General features: G+C 40.6%; 1 protein-coding gene across 2 annotated transcripts in view; it reads right to left on the bottom strand.

The window, feature by feature from the left end:
* Positions 1-25,874, bottom strand: part of fhit (fragile histidine triad diadenosine triphosphatase) — a 439,268-nt gene that overhangs the window by 242,096 nt on the left and 171,298 nt on the right. The window lies entirely within an intron of this gene.

Here is a 25,874-nt window from a genome sequence, read left to right as displayed (position 1 = left end):
CCACCACTACATCGTACTTGTAATTGGTAACCTATTACAATTCCGAAGTGACCTTCCAAACGCAGACAGACACGACAGATAAAGGATATAGGGAGAGACAAAGTAAGGTTTGAGATTTTGGTGGAGACAGTAACTATGCTGTCTGTACTTAAGGCCTCTCTAACATAAGATTTGTGTTAAAAATAAACCATATATGCAAGTCAGGACAACTTGGGCTCAACAAGGTTTCATATTTAATACTCAAAGTGAAGATTGGCGGGAAGTTTTCTTCGTCAAAAAAGGAAAAATGTAGCAGAGCAAACCTCTAAACAAACTGAATCACCGTGTTAAACTCTTTAAAAATGACCCTCCTTGCCCGTTATGCTATCTTGGAACTGCCTTCAAATCATTAAAATCAGCAATTTTGTTCCATTTCCGGCCTCCCGTAGATCTGACCTAACAGACAGACTCAGAGCCCCTTCAACGGCACATTGGGGAGGTTGATAGTTGAGCACATTTAACAACCTCTAAAATGTGGAAGAATTGCTCTTTTAGACCGCCTTATAGCCAAGTCCAGCTCATTAAAACGCCTAATTATCTGCACCATTGTGGTTGGGGGCTCGCACATTCGCTGCTGCGGATTTGTGAGTCTATGTTGAGCTCTCCCAGTCAGCGGGTTCATTATGATGACTAAAATAACCAACATCTAATTTGGGACTCCATTACAATGGCTGGTAGTGTTGGGACCCATCAGTAAGCATATTTATTCAAGGTGATGGAATACTAATAGAATGTGCAGTAAGTATGGACCTCATGAATACAGTCATTTCTCTCATTCTTCATTTTTAATCACATCATTATAATTGTCTGTTTAATGAAACCCTGCATCCAGTGGGAGTCCTTGTATTTTCCAATATTTGAAGCCAAGTTTTTGAATTCCACATCTGACTGCACCCTATACTTTTTCTTCATCTCTAAAAATACACAGCTGCACAGCTGTTTGACAGAGATGCGCCGCCTCTGAAGCCAAACTAGAAACACGTTTGTTTAGGGTAACAGGCACTTTGATGAATTATGTTATGTCACGGATAAAGGTGATATTCATTTTTGCAGCTGTGAAGAGAGGGACAATATTAATGACAGCAAAGTGAACATAGAGTCACATCACGTTCAATAAACAGACACAGCAGCAATCAGACATGTAATACATGCCTCACAAATGAATGGGCCAACGTAATACTTGTATTGATTTTACATCACTGTGATGGCACTTTGATCCAACACATATGTAGGTTAGCGAGGCTGGAGAAACTTAATCACACGCAGAGGGAGCTGAAACGCACGAGGAAGATGAGTCACTAAATGAAAATTGAGTGATGTCCTGATACTGCAGAGAAACCAAACCCCACCAATCTGTCACACAGATTATGTTCTAGAGCCAGCCAAAGGACAAATCGACCCTACACTTTGACTACTTTGACTAAAGTCAACGCAGCTGACAAGATGGCGTGCTGAAGCTTCTGGCATTCGCACAGACCTTAAGATTTTAGGGCTTTAAACAGTACCCCGGTAAATGAATATAGCACAAATCTGACAGAAGTATTTTAACAATTAAAGCATGAATGGATGAGAGGAAGTGGATCGGCCGAAGAGACCAACTTTTCCTCAGCTCATAGCTCGATCCTGACAGAAAAACAGATCATTTCAGCCCGCATACATGTTTTTTCAGCCTAACATTGTTGAAACAGAGTCTTAGGAACCAATGGGCCTGGGGCTGAGAGCCACAGACAGGGCAGGGTAAAATGTTGAGAGATGGACTAACACATTGTTGGTTTTGATCAATTTTTTTTCGTATTTGTTGACAATAAGAAAAATGCAGACTTGAAGTATCCTTTATATCAGGGGTCTTCAACGTGTTTTGTGCCAAGGACCTTTCAGTTGAAAAAGAGATGGAGCAGGGAAATGGAGCAGAGACCCCTTACTATATATATATATATATATATTTGCATATTAAACTGAACCTACAATAGCTAGGGCGACCTAGAGCCTTTATACATACATTTTTAGGCATATTCATATATTTTTACATCATGTTTTAATGTTATAATGTGGCACAGTGAATCCTTAAGCTTAACTGTATCAGTGGATGGCTAACTTATGGCTAGCTTAGCTGTAGGCCAGTGAGCCTATCATCAATGTTGTGTACATTAAAAAAAGAATTATCTCTACTAATAATATGTTGGATTCATGTTAATGTATATATTCAGACAAATTTTTTTTTAACCATCGAACAATAATTTGGCAGCCCCCCTTTAGAAACTCTGAGGACCCCCTAGGGGTCCTGGACCCCTGTTGAAGATCTCTGCCTTATACTTTAAAACTGTAATGGTACACCACATTGCTAAAGCTACGACTGTCACCATTCAAATAATAGTGTAATCAATAATACTAACCCTATGTTGATATAGTACCCGTTACATCCGCCTGGCCAATACTAACAGATGATATCTCAGCGTATGACTCGTGTGATAAGTAACTACAAATTGCAAAACAGTAATGCCAATAATTTCTGAGGTCATTACAAAACAGTGCTGTCATTACATAGTTTGTCCACAAGAGCGCACAGACGTTTATTTTTACACTGTAAAGTGTCCCGCTTATTTAATACAAAGATTTAAGGAATCATCTAGTCTATATCGATGACGTTCCACTTCCAGGATTGCTCTGGTGCCGCCGGAAATTCCGCCTGATGTCACTCAACACAAAATCATAAATACAAAATAATACAGTCTGCAGTTTGGCTTGATGAACACCTGACTAAAAATATGCATCTTGAGCTGTTTTTTAAAAGATTTCAAAAGATGCAGACATTCTTAAAATATGTGGTTAGGCATTCCACAGTCTAGGAGCGATTGTTTTAAAGCTCTATCACCTTTTGTTTTCAGCCTAGTACAGGGAACAGCCAGTAAACCCTGATGTGATGATCTCAAAGATAGGCTGACAGTATAAGGGTGCAGCAGATCACTTATGTATGCCGGTGCCTAACCATTAATGGTAGGTAATTACAAGAAATTTGAACTGGATCATGAATTTAAGTGTAAAGTGTAGCCAGGATAGGCCAGGATAGGGGTAATATGACATCCTGACCTCCCTGACATTGTCAGCAACCTAGCAGCAGCATTCTGGACCAATTGTTAACGATCTAGAGATGATCTAGTGAGGCAAGTAAAAAGAGAATTACAGTAATTCAAACGCGAAGAAACAAATGCATGTAAAATCATTTCTAACTCAGTGTAGGAAACAACACGTCTGAGTTTAGCGATATTTCTAAGGTGGACAAAAACAAGTGCGTGTTAGTGACTTTACATGTTTGTCAAGGCTCATGGCCTGATCTAAAGTCACACCAAGATTTCTTAGGCTGGAACGCACATTGGAGTTTAGTGAACCAATATAGCACCCTCAAATCTTTTGAAAAATTTCCTCCAAGAGAATGTATCTTGAAACAATAATTGAAAGGATCTGAAGGTGTTAACATGGTTGTCTTTAACTGCTTCATGATCCCATAGGGAAGAACGGGGTAACAATGTGCTGGCTCTGTATCTCACATCACGTGTCTCAGCAACCCAGCGTTTCACTCAAGGACATTAAATGACACACAACCCAAAAGCAAAGGGGGATAGATGATCTCTCTCGCAAAATGTCACATTTTCCATATGAGCAAGTCAGAAAATGTTTACTGTCTGCGCTGCACAAAGCAAAGGACATGAAAGGAGGGAGGGGATGGGTGGACTCATCCCTCCACTGCCACTGGGAATAAGCACTTCCAGCAGTGTGACTGCTTTTCATGACAATAGAGATGGCTCATTTTTTGTCTGCTGGCGAGGTATGCCCCAACACAATTCCTCAATTATGCTGGAAATGTGAAAAATAGGAAATAAATTATGTAGCGGTGTAAACAGGCAGCGCTGGCCAAGCACATAATGGATGGAGCCCTTGAACACAGGCTTCCTGTAGAGCCAAGTTCGAGAAACAGAAGTGAGCCACTGGCCACAAGAAACCAACTGTAAAACACTTCAAAATTGAATTATTAATGTGTGAAAATCAAAATTTAAAGCTTATCAATCACCAAGGACCACACGGAGGCAGAGTGGATTACAGAACATATACTGACATACTCAGTATGACTATACAACTAGGCTAAGAGACTTCTGCCAAGCTAGTGGCTCTGGAGACTGGACTGGCACAGTGGTGCTCTGAGCTAACTGCTAGCATTGGCATGCTTGCAATGGCAATGCATGATCTTTGGCACATATGATGTTAACCATGGTCTATAGCTCAAACAATTAATCAACAGAAAATCAATTTGCGAAAATTGTGATCTTATAAATTGAATTGTAATGGGTTAATTATTTACATGAAAAAATGACCAAACTCTACTGTAATGTTTCCAGCTTCTGAAACGTAAAGATATGTGGCTTTTCTTTTTTTTCTATAAAAATACATATTGGACCGTTGGTCCGGTGTAAAGACAATTTGAATACATCATCTTGCATTCTGGGAAGCTGTTTTTTGGGAGGCATTTTTCACTATTTTGTCATATTTTATAGACTTAGATTCTAAGAAAATAATACAGATTAATAAATAATGAAATGATGAATGATGGGAATTTTTCAAGTATTAGACACATTGAAGTTTTGACTTGATGATTGGCGCTACAGGAAACGTTAAGGGACCACCAAAGTTATTTCAATTGCTCTTTTGGAAAACATGAATGTCTAAACCTAATTTTATAGCAATCCATCCAAAGGTTGACTCATCGGCTGAAATATCATAGACATTTGTCACCTCCGGGCCTCCATACTCCACAGAACAAAGAAAAGAAAGGAGGTATGCATGTGTGAATGATCTGCTCGGTGTAGAGTCAGATGGACAGAGTTCATATACAGCTAAGTGGAAATTGAAGGTGGCAGTGCTGACACACAACTTTGTGACATCCAAGCAGGTATGAATCTTCAGATATCATAGTAGACTGGTGACTGGTTCTGCCTCCGGACAGATAATCAGCTGCTGACTCAGATCCCAAAGATTCATCTGGATTATGTTTAGACTGTATACTGTAGGCCTGAGGATGAAACTTTCAAAAAAACTATATTTTTTGAGTACGGAATGAACTGAGTCTGCCGCACTGTGTATCAAAAAACTGTGAGTTGGCACTAAATGCTTGGTCAGATATTTAGTCTGGTTTGCTTATACTTTGAGTGGACATTGATGGAGTATTAATTTAGGGCAAAGATGTGTGTTTAATGTTCTTTGATGGATTTAATAGGACATTATCTAGTCATGTATTGGCTTATGTTTTTCAATGAAACACAAAAAAGGTGTAACGTTATTTATATTAAATACCATATACATATTATTACATATATGACAACACTTGTTAATTGAAATACAAAAAAAAAATTATTCTATTCCTTAATAATAAAGATTTTGGTACTAAGACCACATTAATAATGCTGACGTAAATTATATTTCCATTTGCAGTTCTCCTGTATATATAGCCTATACCTGTGCTGCTGCTTTCAAAACACAGAAGTAAAAAAAAAGTGAGTATATTGTGAATGCATGATAATGCTAATAAAGCCCACTTCCTCTAGTCCTGAACAAGTTAAATAGTACGCTAACTACAGTCCTTTTCTGTAACCAGTTCCACAATATCAAATGGAACACGTCAACAGTGAAGTATAAAATGTCTTTCAGTCTTCTTGCGTTATACGGCTTAGGTGCAGCGCCGAAGCGTTTTTCACAGCGCAAACACATGAACGTAAAAACAATGTGGAGAGCATCTGGACAATGAGCCAACCATACTGCAAACAGGGCTTTGAATTGACATTGTAAAGTTACTAGCCAATTTGGCACTTTTTTTGGTGGAACATGTGTACGTTCAAAAGTTGTTTTAGTGGTGCAACAGAAAACTCAGATTGGACAGATAGTCTAGCTAGCTGTCTGGATTTACCCTGCAGAGATCTGAGGAGCAGTTAACCATAGTCCTCAGAAATCCACCAGAGTTTAGAATGCCAACACAAAGAAAGAGGAAGGTAACGGACATCCGGAGGAATCCCGGAAGTGGAACGTCGTGGATATGCAAGCAGAATAATACACTTCTGTTCATGTTCACACGTGTAGCACAAGTGAAAGACGAGCTTCTACGCGACGTGTGCAGACAGCCGTATTGATTGAAATAGGAGCAAATCTGTTCCATTAGACACGCGGGAGACAGACGACTGAACAACGCTTCCTGTGTAAACATGCCGTAACCCAACCTCAACTCTGTCTCCCTGACAGGTTTCCTGTTTATCAATGGTGCAGTCTGTGACAAAAAAAACATAATCAACTCAAACTAAACCAAACCAAACCCACAGAAAGAAAAACACAGAGGTCAATTGTGATGAACGTGACTGGAATTCACACGGGTCACTTAAGCTATTGTGCTTGATGAGATCGATTATCTTCCCATGCTGCGCTGCTACATTAATTTGACATATCCTCCAAGTTTCTTTACTGCACATCTGACTGATGATGGCCTATGGGAGTCGGGCTGTCTTACCACGAGCTTTCAGCCCGATCCGTAAAGGGGCCATCGCCTCCCCGCTTCCATCTTCCTATTCTCCAGCACTCACGTGTCAAAACATTAGTCTAATTCAGCCATAACCGCCTGCGGCTCCACCCAAGCTTCAAAGAATAAAATAATCAGTGCTGTCTCATGTGGTATTCAGCCCCTGATATTAATCAAAGCCAGCGAGGGTGGTGGTTGGGGGGTCAGAGTGTATATATCTTTTGGAGAATTAGAATTTACAAGTAGCAGAGAGACACATTTGGCGCTCGTAAATTCATTATTGCCGTTTCCACACATACGCTCCCGGTGTGGCCATTGTGAATCATTTGCCAAGCGGCGATGTCATCTGTCTGGGGGGAGCAGGAGGGGAGAGTGATGGGGAGGGAGGGAGGGAGGAGGAAACACAGCACTCAGTCACATCACAGACACACACACACACACACACACACAGGAGGAAATTAGATGGTAACAAGCCTCACAAAACACACAAAATGTCGAAATGTCGGTAGGATGGTAGCAAAGAAAAAAGCAGAGGTCCATGCGAATCCAATTTGTTCGAGTTCCCTCTAGTGGAAGTATTGCCTAAAATCCATGGCAACGTAAAGCATGCATGGTAGTATGTGGGCGGTGATGATTACATCGTTTATAATGGACATATGTATTTATCGTACTTAAAGGTAGCATAAATGAGCCTTAGATTCTCAGTTTGTTATTCTGTTCAACACTTGAACATAATGGCTTCTAAGTGCTCGCTTGCCTGCTAGTTTTGTTTTTGCCATAAATGTAACGTAAGGAATCTTTTTTCATGCATTAATGCACGCTGGAAGAGACTGCTGAGAGTGCATGGGGTGGGATGTATTAAAACAAACGTGCTCGGCTGTATGTGCTCTCTCTCTGAGGCACAGAGGAGGCGGACGAGTTAGCAGCACATCTGGAGCAGGCCGATGGGAGATGAGCTTTTAATTATAAAACACAGTCTCAACTGAAGGAAAGAAGGCCACCCCTCAGTCGCCCAGAGAAGACGCCCGCGTGTGTCTTTTTTTTTTTTTTTTCTTCAAATGCAGCGTGTCTGCACACAAACACATGAGCTAAAACATGCACTCAACAGATCTCTGTGACACATTTAAGCACATTTTACATTCTCAGACTGCAGCAAATCAAGGGGCTTCTTTAGTCCTCACATTATTTTGCAACTTTGACTTTTACTATGAGTTTAACTACTGTTACTAGTACTGATACTGCGGATATCGCTACTGCTAAAATTAATAATGATGGCGTTATTATGTGTAGCATTTAGCATAGTGATAAATAAAATATACATATGGTAATACGTTAGTTTTTATTATAAGATATAGAAATTTGGTTAAATATTTTAGGTTTATTATATTATACAGTATGTTATTGATGTGTGAGTGTATGTAGTTATGTGGCCCGGTCTCACGGCAGTTCATGAAATGGTCACGTTATTTAATCTATTGATTTGTGTTCACGGGGACGTTTTTCTCGTTTTTTTCGTGGTGGCCAGCACGAAAATGTAAAGTAATGTATTTCAATGTGAAGCATATTTCGTGATCACAGCACGAAAACGGTATGGAGTAGTATGAAAAGCTGAAAATCTGTGTAGGGAGGTTGGTCTGGGTGGTGGATGGGTCAAACAATACAGGACTTTAACCCGGAAGACCGGGGATCGTGTCCCGCGTGTGGCGTTTTGTTTCCCGTAGTCTTCCTAATCACAACCGTCCCATTATTGTGGCGCGTCCCCAGCGGCCGTTTCCCGGCGTGTGAGGCGTCCTTTCCCCGTAGTCTTCCTAATCACAACCGTCCCGTTATTGTGGCGCGTCCCCAGCGGCCGTCTCCCGGTGTGTGAGGCGTCCTTTCCCCGTAGTCTTCCTAATCACAACCGTCCCGTTATTGTGGCGCGTCCCCAGCGGCCGTCTACCGGCGTGTGAAGGGCCATTCACATTGTACGCGCAAACGGCAGCGCTGCGCTATGAAACCCATTATTGTCAATGGCTTGCGCGCGCAGAAACTGGTCTGCCGCTGCACAGCGCAAGCGGCATTTTGCGGCTGGCCGCTCTTGCGCGTGCCGCGGTCAAAGTTCAACATGGTTCAACTTTGACCGCGGCACGTGCATTCAAGTGTCTGAAAAAAAACAACAACAAAAACACAGAATACACGTGGATCCACAAACGGAACATGGGCGAGAGGTTGATTTTGGCCGTCAGTGATCTCCCAGAGCTGTATAGGCTACGACACAAGTTCGAGGTCGTACAGAGACCTCAGACGCAAAACTATGCTGTGGAAGCATATTTCACCATAACAGGCATGCCAGCTGTGTAGATTATTGTAGCCTCTTAATTTAAATCATTCAGGTTTGTTTTAGCTATGTGAAATCAACATACGTCTCCACTGAAATACAATCCTATGTTACATTTTTCTCAGTTACTTTGGTGCATTTGTCAAATCATAATTTGCATTTGCACAACAGTGAGTGCATTTCTTAAAACAATTGGTGTAAACTGCACCGCATAGTGACTGACCTGAAAAATCGTGTAATTTGCTGGAAATCTTGTTTGTGTCCAAAGCAAGTATTTATACCAATGAATCAAACTGACAAGTCCTTATGCCATTGTTTATACTAAGATAGTGAAACTGCTTTGTGTTGTTGTCCATATTTAACAGTTCACTCTGTAAGTATAGTCTAATGAACAATGCACATGAAAGGGAGCACTATTCCCTATGTGACAAAGTTAAACATTATTGTCATCTCTGATCTGAGAAATGCGCCAAAGCAACTGAGAAGAACTGTAGCCTACTGTTATGAGCTGCGAAAACCAAATACCAAGTTGATTATACAGCTCCATACAGGTATTTGTAGGATATATTTGTATTTTTTATTACAAAAAAATGAATGTATATATATATTGAAATATATATATATATATATATATATATGTGTTAAAAGTCTGGATAATATATGTTGTTTGTATATGTTGTTTGTATACCTGGAGTGGTAACAAAAATAATTTCCCCCTGGGATTATTAAAGTATTTCTGATTCTGATATATATATATATATATATATATATATATACACATATGTACGACAGTAGTAAGGGAAGTTATAAACAAGCTGTGGAGAAGGGGTAGGATTTAGTGATGGCCAAAGGAAGCTTCGTGAAGCTTTGTGAACCATTTTCTTTATTTTCTGAGCCCACTAGCTGGCGCTCTTGGTTTAAAGAAAAAGGCTCAAGGCATCTTGAACCCTAACCCATCTAGCGGGCTCAGAAAATAAAGAAAATGCTTTGTTTTGTTTAGCCATCACTAGTAAGATTATGTAAATTACGTAATGTTTCTACCTACTCCTTTTCAGGCATGTCTATGCTGGTTAATATGATTCTTTTTATTTATTTATTTTGCTTATTTATGAACTAATTTGTAAATTTGTTGGTGTTTTTGTTTTGTTTTATTTTGTCGTTATATATCGGAAATGCATTTCTTCATTCATTCATTCAGTCTTCACAATGGATCCTTTCTGCAGCGTTACAGTACAGTGTGCAAAGTGTTGGACAGAAGAGGCAGTCCGTCCAGGACTCTTGATGTTCAAGAGACAAAGCCCTCTAGCAGCCATCGTAGTTATGACTAGAGCTGCAACAATTAGTCGACTAATTGATTAGTCGATCGATGGAAAAATAATCGCAAACTACTTTGATAATCAATTAATCGTTAACATAATTTTTCATACAAACACGGCAACAGAAATGCTGCTTTCAGCCACTCAAATATGGAAATGTCCTGCTCTTTTTGGTTGTATATAATATTTAACTGAAAATCTTTGGTATCTGGATTAACAAAACAAGACATTTAAGGACATCACTTTGGACTTTGATAAACTGGAATGGACCTTTTCCAATATTTTCTAACGTTTCATAGATCAAAGGATTAATACTTTTTTTTTTTTTACATTTGGCAGATCAGTCGTGTGATAATAATTGTTAGTTGCAGCCCTCATTATGACAGGAGGAAGTGAGGTGTTTGTTTACTATTTCAGACCAACAAGTCAGTGTTAGTTTTTTTTAAGCAGGCCCAGAATCACTGCCCTAACCTTAACTGAATACATATTCTAACCCAAACCATGATCTTTTCCCAAACCTAACCAAGTTTTTTGTGTGCCTAAACAAAGTTGTCACGGTTTTGGAAGGCACAGACAAATGATGTCTTCCCGCAGAGATGGAGGTCAAATCAGGTTGGATGTGTCAGTCTAGGAGGCACGGACCAACAATGTTGTTTGTTCTTTCATTTGTAGGATTGGTTGGGACAGAAACCTATAGGCCACTAAACCTATCATCAATGGGGGGGAGGGGGTTTCTCACAAATAGGCTGATTTATATTTGCTAATAATATCTTGGATTCATGGTAAGACATTTTCATTTTTGAAAAACTTTCAAAAAATTAACAATTATTTGTTGGCCCCCCTGCAGTAACACTGAGGAGCCCCTAGGGGTCCGGGACCCCCTGTTGTAGATCTCTGCTGTAGTGGATACCAATTACAATTCAGGAAAATTAACAATAAAATTACAGTCTTTTAAAAATACTCAATAGTACAATACACAAGAAAATCACACGGTTACAATAACAAGAGTAAATGTAATTTATCACTTCTATCCCCGGCTTGAAATGAACACATAGGCTTGTGTCTGCAAACACATTTAGAGCATTTGTTGTTGAATGAAAACTATCATAGAGAGGCAATTACCGACTACAAAAGAGATTGAAAGAAACGAGGTATGAGATCATGAAAACCTTAACTTCCAACTGAAATTAAATAGCATGTTTCTGCTCATACCACTTTGCAAGATAGGTGACTAATTAGCAGCACAGTGAGCAGCTGGAATACTTAACATGTCAACCTCGTTCATTTTAGATGCTGAATATTTTGGTCCGCATTCTTTAGTACAAAAAAAGCATTTTGTGTTCTCGGTTCGTAAGCCACAGTTAGCAGCACAGGTCTCTGTGCCCCGACTGGCTCAACAGTCAATCAAATGCATGCTGGCACCGCCACTTAGAGCGCTTTCACACCTGCCTCGTTTAGTTTGGTTGAATCGCACTTAGGGCGGGGCATCGTTATGATATTAACAATTCAGATTCCAATTCAGATTTTTCCTTTCGATTTGGGTTCTCCAATTCTTTGAGGGTGGAGTTGAAACAGGTCACATGCTTATTTCACAGATAAGAGGAACATTTTGTTCAATGGTGATTTACAGTTTAAATGGGCTTTTTCAACGTAAAATAAAGCCACACAACACAACAAGCTCCTGAAGTGCGGTGGCCGCTACAGAAACCAAAACTTGTGCGTGTGAAATTTGTTTTTATGTTACTGTCACACTGGTCGTTATGTTCAGCTTATGATATCGGATGATCATTCTCAAAAAAAACATGTGTCTGTATAGCATATCTTCTGGCTCTTAATTGAAAAAAAGATGTTTAGATGTGCACACCTTTAAATATTAAGTTGGGTATAATAATGAGGGTGCTGTCAAACATGAGTGTGGAAACTTGATGGCCGCATTCATCAGACGTTAGTTATGAAATGCAGAGCTCATTCTCGAGAATGTTAAGGACAAGAAAAAAAACCAAAGCCGCATTAACATTCAAAAGGTGCTGCTTATTTTAAGCAACGCCAGAGTTCCTCAAAAAAATAAATCTTCCAGGCGCCGATGAATTGTTGTTTTTATAAAAGATGGAGCGGAGGGCCGATGAGATCTGTGAGTTATTGATTACAAAGAAGAAAAGAACAAAGTAGTGTCTATAATGCATCGCGTTTGAAAAATGTACAAGCGAAAAGAGTCAAACATCAAAGGCAGACATCATGTAAGATACACAAGCAGAAAATAATTCACCAAGGCAAGTGATCTATCAGATGGGAATTAAATCTTCAAAGCAAATACGTGTGGCAGAAAGAAATAAAGGCCACATTAACTTTTAATTGGTGCTGTGATGAAGCTGCCCAGTTTATACCTTTTCTGGCATAAAAACCAAAATACATTTTTGACTTCTATTAGCATGCTGGAATACAACTTATTTAGGTGTATGTGCGTTTGCATATGCATGATTGATCCCCCCTCCCCCTCTTCTCCCTCCATGCCTTGTGGCCTGCTCCTGCGCTGGCCTTTGTGGTGCCTGCTGTCCAGACTGTAGGAATGGGCTGTGACAGCTCTGCGGGGGCTCAGCCCCAAATCCCTGCCTCGCTCACGACTGGCCGAAAAAAACAAAGCCCCGGGCTCAGATATGGATGTAAACACACCAGAGAAGAAGAGGAAAAAAGGTCAAGGCTCAGCTCTTCCTGCAGCTCACAGAAGCCGATGACCTGATTTTGTTTATATGGTTGCTGGCATGCCAACACCAGTGATCCATGCACAGCCGCATGTGCACGGGAGACGCAACCGTGGCGGGTTCTGTCAAGGGTATAAGGACGTAATGTGTGTGTGAGTGAGTGAGTGAGTGAGTGAGTGAGTGAGTGAGTGAGTGTGTGTGTGTGTGTGTGTGTGTGTGTGTGTGTGTGTGTGTGTGTGTTAAGGCTGCAGCAATATGGATTAGTGCAATATCCAAATCGCATGGGGGGGAGGGCGTAATATTTTTTTAAAGGCAAGATATGTGTCAAACCATTCTGAATGAAGTATTGGAAAAAAAGGTAATGAATTGCAATATATTTAAAATCGCAATAATATTGTATCGTGACATAAGTATGTTGAGGATATCGTATCGTGAGGCCTCTGGTGATTCCCACCCCTACTGCTCATGTTCATTTCATCTTCCATATAGGTTATTTAGATAATTTGGTCAAACTAGGGACGTCTCTGAAACCCATCTAGACACTTTCTAACCCCTACTTCACTCTATTGATGAAGCTGTAGCAATTTTGCTGTGCCCTCAGATCACAGCAATGAAGATGAGTAAAATGTTTTACTGACGGACATAATGACAGCCCAACCTGTGAAAACAAGATGAGGCAGCCAATAAAATTATTTAATTTCCTTTTAAATGCCAAGACTGAATGAAAAAGCATTTTGCTTCTGATTTTTGGCTGGACGGAGCAAAGCTTGCTCAGTATTCAACAACAACGAACAGAAAGCCAAACAGTAAGCCAAACAAAGGCAAGACAGAATTATGGTAAATAAGAATAAGATAAAAGATGCAAAACATAGAGACAAATGAAAAACAAATAAATCGATAACAAAAAGGACCTCACAGAAAATCAAGTTAATCAAAATAGGTCTTACGAATTGATTTAAGAGTTCCATGATTCTGCAAGACTAATTTATCGGTTAAATATCTGTGTCATCTGTGTAGCAATGAAAAGATGCGTTGTGACGTCGGTTGAGCTGACCGAGTGGGAGCATGTTGAAGGTTGGCAGCGCATTCTCTTGAACAGGTTTGAATGATATCGTACCGTACGAAAATAGGCGACCACCGGCCGGTGACGTAACGCTGGCTACAGAGCTCCGTGAGATGTCGCTGAATCAGCGGCAGTTGGTGGTTCAGTTACCCGAGAATAGGTGACTGTGAGCTGGGTACAGAGCACTGCGAGCTGCCGGCCTTTTTGGCGGACATTACAGTTAGATTAAGGACAAAAAGTGAGCGTCGTCAGGTGACGGCAGTTCAGTTTAGGCACCAAAACGTCTAGTTAAGTTTAGGAAAATGATCGTGGTTTGGATTAAAACACTCATTTCCTGGGTCCGCTCCACAGCGTTCTTATACAGCGACAGTCACTGTGGTGCATACAGCAAAAAATATGTGGAATACATACAAATTACAGTGCATTACTTTTGGTAGCTTTTTGGTTCATACAAATATGGTTCATGAGAACAGCCTGCTGTTGTAATTGTGCATTACATTGTAAAACTGTGTGCTATTCAACCAGAAATACATTTTACAGTTACTCTCAGCAGACGTATGAATTATGAGGGAACCTAAAGAAATTTAACAAGTGTTTAGGAAGCGATTTGAGAGACGGTAAATATGACACGATAAAATAGTTCAAAGCTATAGCAATGGTCTTAGAGTAGAATCAAACGTAACAAGCAAGTCAAAGTCATGGGATTTGTTTTACCATTTTACTTTGCTTGTCTAGGAATGGTAGGTCAGTTTGATCTCTTGACAATGTCCGAGCTATGTCTGGTAAGAACAGGAGCAGTAGCAGAAAATAAATCTCCACAGCCCATGACATTTGCCGTGTCGCCATCGCAGTGCGTAGACACTTAAGGGGCTATTTTGAGAAAAAAGTGCCGCTGCTCCAGTAATCCCCTGCCTGAGCGTCTGCTAATGTGTGTCGCCAGATCGCCGGATAACGAGGGACGGCGTTGTGTCTTTACTAATTGCAACTCTTTTCCCAGCCGCCACTCGCAACCTCAGCAGAGAGATAGAAAACGCTACTCATTATACATTTTAATGGGATTACTAGATGTGCGTAATAAGCTCTTGCTCTAATGAATTCTTTGAGATACCTAATCAAATAATGTGTTTATGTTGTTGGGGACATTTGCATGGCAGTATAAGATTGGCTTCATCTCAGAGGAGTGTAACCTGCAGCAGTACAAAGCAGGAGCACTACATAATATAGGTTCCCCTTTTAATGCAATGGCATTTCAATGGGAGCATAAAAAGGACTCCATTAAACATTCACCTGCCATCTGTTTACTCCATATTGACAGGAGAGATAAGTGGCAGGTCTGACGTCTGTTCGCATGCTCTGAGCCACTATTATTATACGGGGAAGCACGTTTCTTTGGTTCTAGTCATGTATTAAGGGTGCCGTCTCCTTAGCCCTTTTTATTCGCTCAGATGAAATGTGTGCTAATTGATAGAGCAACCCTAATTAAACTCACTCTCGACTGCATTAACTGTGGCTATCAGACTGGGGAAAATGAAAGTGTGCACTGCACAGAATCCCTATGTTTGGATTTGTGCCTGTTGAGTGTTAACTATAATTGAATACTTGATTCTGATTGGTCAATCATTGCATTCTGCGCTCTGCTATTTCTGCACAACAGACCATTGCCATCGACGGAGTTCTGATCATACACTCTGGCGAGTCATTTTTAAATTAATAAAATAATTTAAATTTTTTTTTAATTATTTTAAAAAATAATAATTTTAAAATAAAATTATTTTTAAAAAATAGAAGTTTTTCAACACGCAAAGGGATCGCTAACAGTGCTAATGGCTACTCTGTAACCATGACGTTAGTTAGCTCCACGGTTAGCTCATTCACCGGGGCGACCTGGCTTCTGCCGGGGAGCCATGATCATCAGTGGTAAAGTTAACCTTCCAAGCCGGGACACAAGCGTCATCAGCGGGTAACCTCTGTATGAATGTAGAGTGAGTCGGTCATTATTGCGTATTAAACCCCTCCAGGCGGATTGGCATCAGGGTCCTGCATCACCCTGTCGGGGTTCTAATTCTTCGATACCATTCTAATAACGACCGGCTCACTCTAAATTATCCCTCCACCAACCAGTTAAGTGATAGTTTACATCCACGTCTGTCACAGACTTTGCAGGGATTTAAGGAAAAACAGATTAAGTGTATTGTTTGTTGAAACGTGGATGCTTCACACACATCTTGAACCTGCACAGTTTCAAGATTAGTGTCACCAACTCAGCATCAGACCAAATGTCTCCCCTTCTGTTCCTTAGATACAGCATAGCTCTGAATAATTGGACAGAAAAGCATTTTTGCAGAACATTATGAAGATGCAGTGAAGTTGACCTTTGACCTTTTGGATATAAAATGTTATCACTTCCTGATTTTATCCTATTAGACATTTGTGTGAAATGTTGTCATTATTGGCGTAGGAATTCTTGAGTTATGGCTAATGTGAAGTCACAGTGACACTGACCTTTGACTGCCAAAACCTAATCTGTTCACAGATGTAAATCTCATGGCAATCTGCCTATTTGATTAGAATTAGAATTATCATATCTTTAAACGTGTAACTTTGTCCTGAGCGTGGCATAGAGGAAAGCTCATGAAGTGTCCACAATGGATAGGGTTTATTAGAGCTTAGATCTGGCCCAAAAAATCAAGCCCGACCCTACCCGAGCCCGTGCACGTTGTGTCTGAGCCCGGCCTGGCCCGACACATTAACTGTAATTAGAGCCCGAGCCTGATTTAAACCCGACAATTTTATAATAGGCTACGTGGGCTGTTATAACTGACGTTCTCAACTACAATTCTGAGTTGTTTGTGTACAGAAATCTCTTTAGAATTATCAAGGACAAACAAGGACAAAGCCTGTAAACTGCGCTGTTTGTTTATTCAAAATGGAATGGATCGCAAATGGATCCGAATGAAGAAACGTAAAAAAAACTCGACCCTAGCTCCCTCAGCCGAATAGCATGGGTAACAGATCAAGGCAGCAACATAATCAAAGCCCTGGAACCATATAGGAGACTTTCTTGTCTCGATCACCTAATTAATACTGTCCTTCGCCACGGTCTGCCTGCCGACGCACTGGCTGACAACAGTGCTGCAGATGGGGGGAGACACAATGCAGCACAGTTTACCTCACACTCAAGTCAGGTCAGGACATCCACCCAGAGCTACGGGAGAAGCTGGAGAGGCATAGCTTTCTCACCACCGAATAAGGCTAATAAAGTAATGATTAAAAAAACACAAATGCTTGATCAACGGCCCGGCCCGGCCAGGACCGAGTGTCGGGTCGGGTCCGGCTCGGGCTCGGGCAGAGAATCTAAACTCTAGGGTTGACAATCTGCTCATCATTTAAGGATGTTTTGGTGTATAAAGTTGTAACTTCTATCATTCCTTCATTGGAAGTCACTTAACTTTTGCGTTCATTTGCTGGTTTTATGGGTTGTTTGTGAAAAACAAGAATAGCCTCATTAACATTGTAAAGATCTGCTCTAAGATCACTGGAGCACAGTTACCAAACCTGAGCTCCCTCTGGAAGAAACAGGTAGTCCAGAAAGCTAAGAGAATCATGGGTAATTCTGGCCATGTTGTTTCTTGTGAGTTGTCTTTAATGCCACCAGGGCCACTCTATCTTTTCCCGCATCCCATGTAAAACCAACAGATACTTGTATTCCTTTATTCCTTCTGCCATTAGGCTTAAAGCATAAAGCTTTGCATATACTTGCGCACGGGCCTCCGTAGATGGCGCGCGCTACAAACATGCACGTTTATGCTCAACGCATTGTTCGTTGCAGTACTCTCCGAAACACCAGGGAACGTACAAACAAAGGAATCTGTGAATAAGCAAGAAGTAGTAGAGAAGAAGAGAGCAGAAGTAAAGGAAAGCAGGCTACCTGGTAACAGAAGTACACACATCCATGATAAACACTGACGTACCGCCAAACATTACAATTATCTACTCTAATTATTAACGTGACTGTTGTTTATCTCCAAATCGAAATGACTGTCTGCCTGTAACACTGTTAAAGATATAATGCGTGGTTTCTGTCGCCCCCATGAGGAATTCTAAGTAATGACAATAAAACTGTCGGCGCATCCACCTGATAGAAGCCTTCGTGATCACGCACGAGCCCCCACCCCTCCTCCACGCAGTTGCTAGTAGCCAAGGAGGACACAGAGGATTAAAAAAACATGATGCACTCTTCAGAAGAGGAAATTACCTTCACTGGAGTTTCTGCGCGCGAAAGTCGCCGGACGACAATCTTCTGAACACAGCCATACTGAGAAGTACAGAGAGATTAGCTTTGTATCAACTCATTTGGCAATGGCTTGAATGTAACAGACGTTCATTAATATCAAAAACGTACGCATTTAAACTTTAAGCATACTCTTTCCATGAAGCCCTTTTTTTTTAGCTTTGACAAAACGATCTCTCATGTTTCTTCTTTTCCCAGTGTGGTGACTCTCTCTGACAACATATTTAAGGCTGTTTGACTCTCTGTGGTCTGGACATGAAGAATCACACAGAGTTTGTAGAGGTGAACCTGCTCCGCCAGTCTTTCCAAACTGAACTGAAAGCGCAACGTGCGCAGTGGGTGCATAGTTATAAAATTCAGAGGTGCACGACCACTCGCCGCGACAGCTTGTGGAGACTTTGCGCTGTAAACGACAGATTAAACTAAACTCAGATGTAGTTACACTTGCATTAAAGTCAGATATAAAAGGCTACCTGCAGGAATGCTAATGCTGAACCGGTGGCTGCTTCCTTCTCCACCTGCTCTCAGGCCTTCTACACCTCCAGCACATCAATGTACACATTTACATATACTGTAAACAAACGCCACTGGATTAATTCAGGTTCCCTGTTGATGTATTTGTTTAGTCTTTCATCTCAAAGATGCACAGAAATTACTCAAGCATCCATAATGTGAGGGAATCTCATTAAACAATATTCTACGTTAGCGTTACAGACAGGATTCATGGCCACCGTGGCCCCAAGAGCTCACTGCATGTAGAGAAAAAACATGCAAATAGACACAACATATTCACCAATTTGACGACATGTGCAACATTTAGATAAGTGCTGCAAGAAGCTCACGACGAAAAACTGTATCCAGGGGACACTAAAATACACTAAATGCTGTGCATGTGTCGCCAAATTGGTGAAGATGGCGTATATTTAGAACAGTTACAGACATGTTACACAAATATTCTAAACGCTGCGCACGTGTCCTTATTTTGGAAATATGTTGTTTTTCTTATTTTACCTGTATTAGTGACAGAACACGCAGCATTGCTCTTTTTTTTGTTTGTTTCATTCTTTTTTGGTTTTTGTGGGTGTTTGCTTAGGTTTCTCCAATTTCCTCATACCCTTCCACAACACAGTACAGCTTTGTGGCAACATGCTAGCATGGATGTTCAAATGGAGGAATGTGTCCTGTGATATCTGATTTTCTACAGTGTCTTTGTTTCACTTTTCTTCACGTCACAGTTAATTCATAGCTATGACGGGTATGGGTGGTGATGGCGCAGTGGATATGACACATGCCTTTGGTGTGGGAGACCCAGGTTCAATTCCCACTGCGATACATCAACCAATGTTTCCCTGAGCAAGACACGTAACCCACAGTTGCACAGTGCAACAGTGACGTGCAACCTCTGACATATATATATATATAGCAATTGTAAGTCGCTTTGGATGCCAGCTCAGTTCTGTTTGCATGAACCAGCACAGACTGCTTCTGGTAGAACACGTTTGCTTAACGTAGTAAGTAAGTTCTCAGCGCAATTCGGGGGTGAAGTTGCAACATTGTTGCATTTTTCATTTGGTTCGGTTTGCGTTCTTTGTCAAACACCAAACAGTGTAAACCAATGTCACGCGGTCGAAACTTTCGCTGGTCCATTGGACAGAATATCCGAGTGAAACTCGCCGACACTTACGGTCGCAGAAATAAACAATGTGATCAGCTGACAGACAGCGAGTGAAGGAGGGAGAGATGATGATGTCACACACACGACCAACGATGTATGCTCATAAAAGGTTATGGATCTACAAGTTATCATCCCTTAAATCATATACAAGTCTGTAAATTGTGTGCAAGGTTGAAATTGCAGGCTAGTAAATGCACTGTTTTCGGTTCACTACCTGTATTTATATATACAGAGCAGAGACCCCCGTTTTCAAGCGGACCAGATTTCGGTTGTTTGAGCCCCACCAAAGTTCGAATGAGCTTTCAAACCACCCCAAACCAACCGGAGTATCTGACCAAACACTCCAGGGGTCGGTGAAAATGGACCAAACTGCTCATGTGTGAAAGCAACCTAAAACTTTAGTGGGTAGAATGCAAAGAAACGCCAGAATTTAAAATAAAGTGAGAACTCTTCCTACAGCTCTGCCTCTCCCCTCTTTGTCGCACGGGCAATGCATCCACAGAACAGTCAATAGGAACACTCTCTGAAATGACCTGAGATTGGCCAAAGTCTCCCGTCACGGCTAAATTATCTAAAGCCTGAGAACAGAGCCCAGATGTGACGCAGAAGTCCAGTTTTCTCTCAGAGCGCTTCAAGTACAATAGGCTGAAAGATTATTATAGAAGTCCAAGGACACCAAAAATAAATTAACTACCACAGTTTTACGGAGAAAGGATACACTCAGTATATTTTATGGCTTTCTCAGAATACAGTATATCAGGCCTCTGCAATCAAGAGTGATAATCACAGTGTTTAGAGAGAGATGTGATTAAATAATGCTAACATATGGCTCCAGAATGGAGGTGTATAGCAGAGCCGAGAAACAAGTCTCCACGGTCCAAAGTTAATCTCAGCTTGGAGGAGTTGCGCAAGGCGAGAGCAGCACTTGAGAAGTTGAGCACAAAGCCAAGAAACTGATTATCATTCCGGAAAGAGAATAAGCACATTATTCAAACAAAGCAGCAATGGAAATCATGCAAATTAATGCAAGCTTTTTTTTTTCTTCTTCTTTCTGCTCACGCTGGTTAAAAAACAATGATTAATAGACAAAAGTAAAGTTTTTTTTTTCTTTCTTTCCTCTGGTTAGAGTCCATGAGGATAAATGGCCTCCTCCTCCCTCTGCGCTACAACCGTACCAATTTAAAGGGAAAATAAACATCTGTGTTATGTTGGAGTATGAAAACACAATGATCAACCAAACAAAGTGAAAGCAAATAATCCTACGTAGCGACAGGCCTGAGTAACCTTCAGCAGCCATTGTTATTGTCTATCACTTTCATGTGTGTGTGTGCCTGTGTATGTGTGCGTGCGTGTGTGTGTGTGTGTGTGTGTGTGTGTGTGTGTGTGTGTGTGTGCATGCGTGTGTGCGTGCGTCTGTGTTTGTATGGTAAACAGCTGCTTATATAGCCTTTATATCAAGGTCAGGTTCACTTCAGCAAAAACAGCATCTGTTGCCAGGCAACAACAGGAGGCTATAGGAAGTGGATGTTTAAGTCCAGTCAGAGAGACACAGTGAGACAGATATCGACTGTGAAAGACGATAACTGTCAGGGACGCTGCATTGTACACTAACACTGCATGTTTTCTATTTATTCACTGACACCGATGACGGAGATCGGACACAGAGACACAACAGAGGAAATATAAATGCTCTGATGTTAATTAAGCCGTGATGCTGTGGTATTGAAAGCTGCATTAACCCTCGGAAACCCTCAGCTGATTTTCGCTCACTTTTCACTCCCTTTAGCTACAGGCTTATAGTCTCTACAACCGTAGCTAGGTATGCCGTACATTGTAACTGTGAATTGTCAAATGGTGATCAGGGCCTTCACTTATCTCTTCTGCAGAGAGAACCAGGCATTTATTTAAATTTAAAACAACCTTAGAGACAAAACCTTATTTCCTATTGTACTTCTTTTATAACATTATATAAATACTAGGGCTGTCAAAATAACGCAGATTAATCCATTCCATATTGACGTTTGACCCGGAGCCGTTCTGTCCACCATTCGACTGTAAAATGAAGGAGGGAGACGGGAATGTGCTGCCTGGATCATTAATTGGAACATTTACTTGTAAAAATCTTCTTCCTACCAACCCTGGCTACCGAAATCTGGTGCCACTGATATGTCTGAGCTTCTCTCTGATGCTCTGAAACAGACGGCAACACAAACACCGCTGCAGGTGACGCTAGTTAACACTATAGCTACTCGACAGCAGCTAACGTTAGCCTACCGCTAGCTAGTTAACACTACACTCGACAGCAGCTAACGTTAGCCTACCGCTAGCTAGTTAACACTACACTCGACAGCAGCTAACGTTAGCCTACCACTAGCTAGTTAACACTACACTCGACAGCAGCTAACGTTAGCCTACCGCTAGCTAGTAGCTGGATTAAACATGGTTAAAATGCTGACAGCTAAAGCTAAACGGTGTAAAATTTGTCTGTGTTTTACTGTAGAGGATTCAACACCAATATGTAACAATCTGCAGCTATCGGTTCAGGCACCGTTAATTATGTATGCGATTAATTAATCACAGACTATGTAATTAATTAGATTACATTTTTTAATTGATTGACAGCCTTAATAAATACACTATATGAACCACGTCATAGTCATGACTCTTGAATGCTGTTTTGAATCTATCATCTCTAAAAGAAATTCTGTGGTTTTATTCAGTGATTATTCCCACTCACATTCACCATTTCATGCTTGTTTTTCAGTAAAACATAATAACACCACTATCAACAATGCAGAACAGAGATGATTGGAGTTATATGTGAATGAAAGCAGTATTTCTGTCAAAGTGGGAAACTCAGTAAAACACAGTAACACACACAAAAGACGTTTGCTAACACATCAGCCGAGGCAACTTGATAGGCTTTCAGCCCCTGAATGAAAAAAATAAAAAATAAACATGACATCACTTGTTGCAGTTTTAAAGAGTAACTGCACCAAAATCTTGCCATGCCAACGTGCTTCTTTCACACACTGATGAGCTGTGACCATAGCCTGTAAAAATAATGGACAAAGCTTCCGGGTCTGAAAAATTAAACCAATGCTGAAGCTCCTTAAAGCTGCATTCTATCTCATTTCCAGCAGGGGGGCGACTCCACTGGCTCCAAAAGAAGTCCGTTTCTGTAGAAGTCTATGAGAAAATCAGCCTACTTCTCACTTGATTTATTACCTCAGTAAACAATTTTATAATGAGATTATGATCTCAGTCCCTAGTTTCTTCAATACAGGGGATGTTTTAGGACTCGTCAGTCAGGACAGAGGCTAAGCAATGCTAACCGTGCTAACACTGTGGACTTTAAAATAGACCGTACCGCACATGCAGATGAATGGCTCCAGTACCCGAAGGCTGCGTTTATCCGGCGGTAAATCTCCACTGGATGACGTCAGAAGGGTTGAAAATTGGCAACTTTCCCTTGTCCGGGGTCAAAAAACAAGATGACGACGGCCAATTGCCAAACTAGGGGCTTCAAAATGGCAGAACACAAACCAATGGGTGACGTCACTGCTGCTACCTCCACTATTTTTTACAGTCGATGGCTGTGATGCAGTGTAGCACTATAATACCATGCTACATCACTGCTGGATGTGCCCACTAGTAAACCAGATCACACATGTGATGTTGGGTGTCAGAGGTTCAAGAGACGTACATATTTCAACACATAAACTCAGCTGTGAAACACTAAATGCATCTCAAAAACACATGCACACACTCCTGCAACCAGGTCAGTTGCGTGGGAGGAATTACTGTCCACCCAAAGAGCAAAAAACAAAGGATATCAAACAATTTTACAAACTCAAGAACAATCTGAAGCCCTGAAGTTTTCATAGTCTCCTGTGACGTGCACTTTGGAATCATCCGCTCCTTTCTCAAACACACAGCCTCCATGTGTACAGTGGAGCTTCACATGACACCTGTTTCTCACAGACATTAAGTCACACACACCAGCCACTCATATACATTTACATTCTCTCCTCCCATACACGATGAAATTCTGGAAATGCATCAGCTCAAACAAGCACATTTTGGCAGTGCCACTTTTCTGTCATTTGCAGAGCATGAAAACTCACTGTGACCCCAGAATAAATACTATCTGATCCATTAGGGCTTTAAAAAAAACATCCAGAGTAAACGCCACTTATCCCAAACTCAAGTAGCTTTGTTTAGTTAATTTGTACATGTAAAAATATATGGTCAAACCAGTCATCCCAAAAGAGATGGTTTTTGGAGTTTAACAAAATAGCTAAAGGATAATCTACATACACCAGTTATCAGTGGAAAATAAGCGATGACAGACTAATTTACGATGCAAAGGAAAAGGTCACCGCGACAACAGTGTGAGGGCTTCCTGTACAACAGTGACCATCTCACTGTACTCAATCCTGCTTATTGGGCAGCTGCATACAGCTTAGACATTCAGCCATTGGCACGAAGGGTTGGTTTTTAACAGTTTCTCAACCTTAGCCGGACCTGTTTTAGGGTACCAAAGCTCTCATGCACGTAGTACAAGTATGGCACATCTTCATACTGATTCTCAAACAGTAGCAAAGCTAAATAAAGAATTTTAAATTGGTCTTCCCTGTTTGTTTTTTTTAGCTTTGTACAGTAAATAACAGCTGCAAATGTGTCTGTAAATGTGCTTGTTTCTATGTGTCTATATACCTGTCTTTAGGTTGTCTGTTGATGATTTGTCCGCGTGTATTGCCATGTGCATGAAACAGACAGTGAAAACAAATCTCCCTCATGGGACAATACATATCTATACTAAACACTCTCACGTTCAGTGGTTTGAAACCGCATTACCTTTTTTTTTTTACTTTTCACTTTAAGAGTCAGGTGAAATGGATGGCGTTTTAAGAGCAAAAAGTCTGTTCTTACATTAATGATGAAGCCCTTTAACCACTGAGTTAGAGTATATTTAAATTTGCAAGTCACAATTCGATTCAATATTGATTTTCAATTCAAAAACGATTCTCGATTCAAAAAAACGATTCACAGTATGTACATGTAGTTACTTTTCCCATGTATGTACGTATGTGTATATATATATATATATATCTTACACATCCCTTAGTACATTCATGTAGATTTTTTATTTAGCTTATTTGGTATCTTTTATTGTCCATATTATTCATGTGGATTTGTTTGTTATTTGTTATTTTAACATCCTGTTATGATGTATTTGTATGTTGTGTGTGATGTCTGTAAGCTACTGGGACCTTGAATTTCCCCTTGGGGATCAATAAAGTATCTATCTATCTATCTATCTATCTATCTATCTATCTATCATGTGATTGCAATAGACATACAATAAAAAAATAAATGAAAAAAATATGAATCGATTTTTGGAATTCTATGAATCAATTTTGGATCGGTAGAGCTTGAATCACGAATCGATTTCTTTGCACACCCCTACATTAAAGTATTACATTTTGTGATGTAGAGGATCATTACGCTATGTTAGGTGGCACAGATTAAGAGCTTAGTAAAATGTTTTAAAGTTTTTAAGGGTTTGAAGAACGGAAGAGATTGGAGAGCTTCTTGGAACTTATATTAGTGATAAAAATGCGGTGCTCTTTGGTAGGGGGCATGAACAAATCCAATAGACATCAAGGAAGAAGCCAAGGCACTCGTCTTTTACAAAAAATATATATAAAATGCCTTTAATGCATCTGGCGCATTCTAAATAGAATAAGATAAAAACAATGCGTTTCGGCATCCAGCCTTCATCATTTTCTTCAGGAAGTCCTGAAGAAGGCTGGACGGCGAAACGCGTTGAAGTTGTTTCTATCTTATTCTATATAAAAATGCATTTTATATACATTTTTCGTAAAAGATGAGGGCCTTGGCTAGTTTCCTTGATG

The sequence above is a fragment of the Sander lucioperca genome, chromosome 6 (genome assembly GCF_008315115.2).
Source record: "Sander lucioperca isolate FBNREF2018 chromosome 6, SLUC_FBN_1.2, whole genome shotgun sequence".
In the NCBI taxonomy this organism is placed as follows: Eukaryota; Metazoa; Chordata; class Actinopteri; order Perciformes; family Percidae; genus Sander; species Sander lucioperca.
This window is presented reverse-complemented; position numbering and strand designations above follow the sequence as displayed.